This window comes from Corvus brachyrhynchos, unplaced genomic scaffold (assembly GCF_000691975.1).
Source record: "Corvus brachyrhynchos isolate BGI_N302 unplaced genomic scaffold, ASM69197v1 scaffold144, whole genome shotgun sequence".
Taxonomy (NCBI): Eukaryota; Metazoa; Chordata; class Aves; order Passeriformes; family Corvidae; genus Corvus; species Corvus brachyrhynchos.
Genome location: NW_008237406.1, coordinates 74,945 through 80,413, shown reverse-complemented (window position 1 = coordinate 80,413; position 5,469 = coordinate 74,945). Strand labels below are relative to the sequence as shown.

At 44.6% G+C, this 5,469-nt stretch overlaps 1 long non-coding RNA gene across 1 annotated transcript; it reads left to right on the top strand.

The window, feature by feature from the left end:
* The first annotated feature begins 309 nt into the window (after window positions 1-309).
* Window positions 310-5,426, top strand: LOC108445863. Its single transcript, XR_001860894.1, has 3 exons — window positions 310-1,172; window positions 2,163-2,264; window positions 4,115-5,426. It is a non-coding gene; the product is annotated as an uncharacterized LOC108445863 (long non-coding RNA).
* Window positions 5,427-5,469: the final 43 nt, after the last annotated feature.

Genomic DNA, 5,469 nt, shown 5'->3' with positions numbered 1-5,469 from the left:
GCTGCTCTGGGCACCCTGTGCCAGGGCCTGCCCACCCTGCCAGGGAACAATTCCTGCCCAATCTCCCATCCAGCCCTGCCCCCTGGCACTGGGAAGCCATTCCCTGTGTCCTGTCCCTCCAGCCCTTGGCAATTGTCTCTCTCCAGGTTTCCTGCAGCTCCTTCAGGCCCTGCAAGGCCCCAGTGAGGTCACCCCAGAGCTTCTCCTCTGCAGGCTGAACAAGCCCAGCTCTGGCAGCCTTTCCTCCCAGCAGAGCTGCTCCATCCCTCTGCTCATCCTGGTGCCTGCCCTGGCCTGGCTGCAGCAGCTCCAGCTCCTTCCTGAGCTGGGCCCAGGGCTGGGGCAGCTCTGCAGGTGGGGGCTCAGCTGAATTCCCGGAGCTGTTTTCTTGGAAGAGGCCACTCAGCACCTTAAATAAATGTTTAAGCCAAATTAGGCTTTCCCCCCAGGTCAGGCTTCTGCATCTTGTGTTTTCAGCATTTCACTAGACCCCGATGACACTTCCTGGTTGATGCTATAAAGATAGATGCATTATACATACGCTGTATAAAATGTATAAAGAATACTACATTTTCTCTAGTTGTTATCCCTAACACTTGTGTCTCCCTAGAGGAATTCGCGGATTTTGACGATTTTCCGGGGGTTTGAGCCCACTAGAGGGAGGTGTGCACCAAGCGTGCTTTAAACTGCACCGCTGCCAGGCAGAACGGGCACGGGTTTAAGAAGAACTCGCGCTGACTGCAGATAAAAATAATTGATGAACGCCGTTTAAAAGCCAGGAAATAAAACCAGAAGGAATCAGTATGCCTTTTTAAAATTAAAAACGCCTCCTTTGCTGATGTAGTTACAGCTCAACCACAGCATGAGGTCCCAGTTGCTCCTGCGACTTGCTTTGCTGTCTGCTCTGATTAAGTACTGAATGTGTGGTCCTTTCTTTTCCAGCCTGGAATTTTATGTGTATATGTGTCTAGCCAGGATCAGCCACACTTAAGATCAAGCTTTGCAGGCAGCGGACAAGGGTGTTTCACACCTTTCTGCTAAATCAGTAATAGAGTATTTACCTCCAATATCACTTATTTGGCAGAGGTCACGCCTGTTTAAATGTGCTTTGGCTTGGGTTTGTTCCAGGTTGATGTTACTGGGCTAGGAACTCTCCTGTACCTGGGCACCAGGTGAGTTATGAGCAAGACAACAGCAGTGCAAATAACTAAATTTTTTTTCTTTTCTTTTTTTTTTTTTTTTTTTTTTTTTTTTTTTTTTTTTTGGTTTGTTTTTTCATATTTTCCTAAGAAACAGCAAATTGTCTGTCCACAGCACAGTGTTCATATGTTCATAATCCTTGTACCCCAAAAAGGAGGATTTGTCTGCTGAAGGGGTACCAGAAGCTTTGGTTGTGCACACACACAGCTGATGTTACCTTTGTTCACTTTTCTTTGCCTGTATGGTTTGGGTAGTTAATACTACTTGGCAGAGTGTCAGGATGACATTTTCCTGGTTGTTTTAATTTGAATGTAAGCCTGGGGAGAGAAAGGAAAAATAGGCCCTGTTCCCTCTTAAATTCTGTTATGTCTGCAATATTCTGAGGCTTCTGTGCAGGTGGTTCACTTTGATTTATTCTCCATGAGATGAATGGATTGCTTAGCATTTATTGCTCTGCTTTCTTGTCAGCGATTATTATGTAATGTAATAATTACATATTTATATTTAATATTAAATATTTATGGATTTTGATTGCTACAGCCCCTTCAGTGAGCCTGCTCAGCTGACCAACACTGGATGTCATTTCCAGCAGGCTGTGTTGCTCATGGCTCTGAGGATACTCTTTCAGGATATTTAACAAGTGCTTAAAGAAGTTGATCAATCAACTTTTGTTGCTGGATCAACTCAGATATTTAAAGATTTATAGTCAGGCAAGTGTTTAAGTGCCAGGATGAACTGAAGCCTTTGAAGGTTAAAGCCTGTGGTCAGTTATTTGTTTTACACTGCAAAGCTGCTGTTTGTTATTTCTGTATCAAAATGACAATTGAGAAACGTGGCCCAAGTAGGAATGTTAGACATGCACTGTCAGGATAGCACAAGAACTTACCCTGGTTTTAGTTTTGGTGGCTGCCTGTGTTTTCTCACAGGGTAATGTAATTTTCTTTTTTCTTTCTTTTTTTCAGAAACACGCAGTGAGGAAATGAATTAATTTAAACTTGATTTGCAGAGCATTTCACTTAAGCTCATGTCTTCAGATCACAAAGTTGTAATTTCTAGGGATGAAGGTATGAAAGAACACAAAGGAAGAATGGGTTATCTCATGTTTGGATACAATGGTCTTGTCTGTAGTATTGGCTGTAGTTTGAATAAATCTGCTGGATTTCACAGAGAAAAGGAGAAACAACAGGCTGAAACTGCAGGCAGCAGCAGAGATACAGATTCCTTGGGCAGAGGGATCAACAAGGGAGAGTGGTCTAATTTTTTCAGTCTTACTAATTTCTTTAATTTCTTGTATTCCTCTCCATCAAGAAAAGGATAAATTCCTCATTTCTCAAAAACAAAAACAAAAAACAAAAACAAAAAACCAAACAAACAAACAAAAAAAACCAAAAAAACCCCAAACAAAACAAAACAAAAGAGATAGAAATGCCATGCCAGTAGTTGGTGCAGTAATGGCCAAGTACCAGGCAAATTATCAGTAATTTCTAAGCCCAAATGCTGGTTCATAAAGCAGAGTACAGAACTGGAATGAGAGCTAAGACAGAAACTTTCATAAAATCATAGACTGAAAACTTAGAGCATTTTCAAACCAGAATACACCTGGAGTGAGCTGAAAATTAACTGGCATAATTTATCAACTTTTTTTCCCTCTCTGCTGAGTCCACCTGAGCTCCCTGAACAGTGGGTAGATGAAATATTGTCATTACCCTTCTTTACTGATAGACTTAGTATTGTAACATAACTGATCTTTTCTCATTAGGACCCCAGTCTTTGTCTATAATAATTTAGAGTGAAATAAAAATGTGATAACCATCACCAGCAGAAGGCTGCGCAGTAGGTGACTCTGTGCCCTCTTGGAAGATTTGGCTTCGTAGGACTTCTGTGCCATATGCAGTGCATTTTGGTGTTTGCCACAGGCATTCTTGCAGCCAAAAGAAGTGACTGTTTAAGTCTTTAATCTTTTAATTAAACCTTAGGCTGAAGGCAAACCGTAAGAGGCATTGCAGGAGAAAGATGAGCATGCAGGTCTTAAATTGCATTCCAGCGAATTTTCTTAGTAAAGTAATTCTGCACATATATATATATTAGCTATAACTCGTTCCTCATGTTATCTGCTCCCTTTTGGCTTTGATGTTTCCAGAGAAACGTTATGTCAGGTCTGCTCAGGTGTGCATTGATCCTGCAGGAGTGACACAGACGTGAACTTCCAGAGCCTGTTGTCAGTTTTTGTTAGGGCAGCCAAGGATTTCAGGTGTGAAGTGCCACAGTGAGATCAGTGACAACTGCTGTAGCTACAGACTTCACAGAGTGGCTTGGGCTGGGATGGACCTTAAAGCCCATCCAGTGCCACCCCTGCCATGGGCAGGGACACCTCCGCTGCTCTGGGCACCCTGTGCCAGGGCCTGCCCACCCTGCCAGGGAACAATTCCTTCCCAATAGCTCATCTAAAGTGCCCATTTTCTCTTGTCTTGTAATGGCAAATTCCTGCCCAGTTCTCACCCTGCACGAACTGCTTAGTGGAGGACAGGTGGGCTTTGATGGATTTGGGCTTTGATGCAGCTTGACCTGAGAGATTATTTCTGCTGCTCCCTAGTTGCTTTGTCAAGAGCATTAGAGAAGTGCTTGAGGCATGGCACATAGCCTTTGGGGCACTTAATCAAATAAATTTCAAAGATTTATAGAGAATCAGCGTCCGTCAGGAAAGAGTTGTATTGGCAGAAAAGGGTCTCAGCAGTGCAGTACTTGTGGTGTGGGGCTAATAAATATGAGGAACAAGACATAACTTTTTATGTCAAGAGTTAGTGCACTAACCCAGCTTTTGAACCTTTAATATTTTCTTATTCAGTCATTATCTCTGTGCTTTTCTTTCTTTCTTTGGGTGCACAATCTTTCAGGTTGTTTATTTCCTTTGCAGCCATTCACCTGAACATATCCTTGGGCAGCAGTGCAGCCACCTTCCAGCTGCCCCTGGAGGTACTGGAGGGCACAGACCCTCCTCCCCACACCTCAGCCCCAGGATGGGCTCCACTCGGAGGAGAACGTGCCCCAAGCAAACAGAAAACAGTCCTGAGGATTGTCATGAGGGAGTAGGACTGAGCAAAGTTGTCCTGCATAGACTTAATAGGTATGTGACTGTCCAAGTTTAATTTAATGTATTAATTACTGATGTGGAATGAAAAATGAAAATACACCATTCCTATGAAGCAGCTGAGTAGCTGTTGCTGGCCATATAGAGGTCATGGAGAAAGATCAAAGAAGTGGAAAATGTAGGTGACAAATAACAAGCCTCTGAAAAATAATCCATGAGGAGGAGTATTTTGGTTGTGAAGGGCATGGTTGGAAGCCAACAATGCAGAGAATGCCACAGATGGAGCATAGCAGGCAGTAAGTCATACCAGGGTGTCCCTATTTTGTGCAGACCTAAAACTCCCTGTCTGGCCAGAGCACAGGATGGCCAGGGCATTGCTCTGGGTTATTTGCTCATCTCAGGTATTTTGCAGTGATTGGTTCAGCCAGGGATCACACACTGTTGTAGGCTGGGGGTCTGGAGGTGTTCTGTCCCAAAACAGCCACCCGTCCCACCCCAGCCCCACTGCAGGGCCAGTGTAGGTCAGATTATCTAGAACCTTGTTCCCTGAGTTTTGGATACCTCCAGCTCTGTTCCAACATTTGACCACCCTCATAGGGCAAAAGGCCTCCCTAATAAGTAACTGGAATTCCCAGTGTCCCATCCTGAGTCTGTTGCCTCCTGTCCTGCCACTCTGCACCTCCAAGGAGACTCTTGAGCCTGGTTTCCCCTGATGCAGACAGTGGTGGACATCACTAAGATATCCTCTTAGCCTTCTTCTCCCAGGCTCTGCCTCTGCTGAGCCCATGAGGCTTCCAACAGCCCATGCCCATTGTGAAGTGCTCCCTGAGGAGCAGCCCTGCTCTCTAGCTGGGCAGCTGCTCCCTTTTATGTAGAACCAGCAGTGGACTGGCTGAGTGAGTGATGCAGCTCATGCTCCAGGTGGTTGTTAAGGGCACTGAAACAGAGTTATCAGCTCCATACCAGCCCCTCAGGAATGCTGTTAGCAAATGGTAGCCGGCTGCACGTCGTGCTGCTGCCCATCAGCAGTTTGCAAGTCAGCAGGAGAAAAGCAAAGCAGAGGCTAAAATCTGGGGACATTTGGCCCACAGTTGGATTTTGTCTTGAGCTGAGAGTTTTGGAGAGCTAACAGTGTAGTCTCTCCAGTTTTGCTTATTTGCCTTCTATGTAAAATCGTCAGA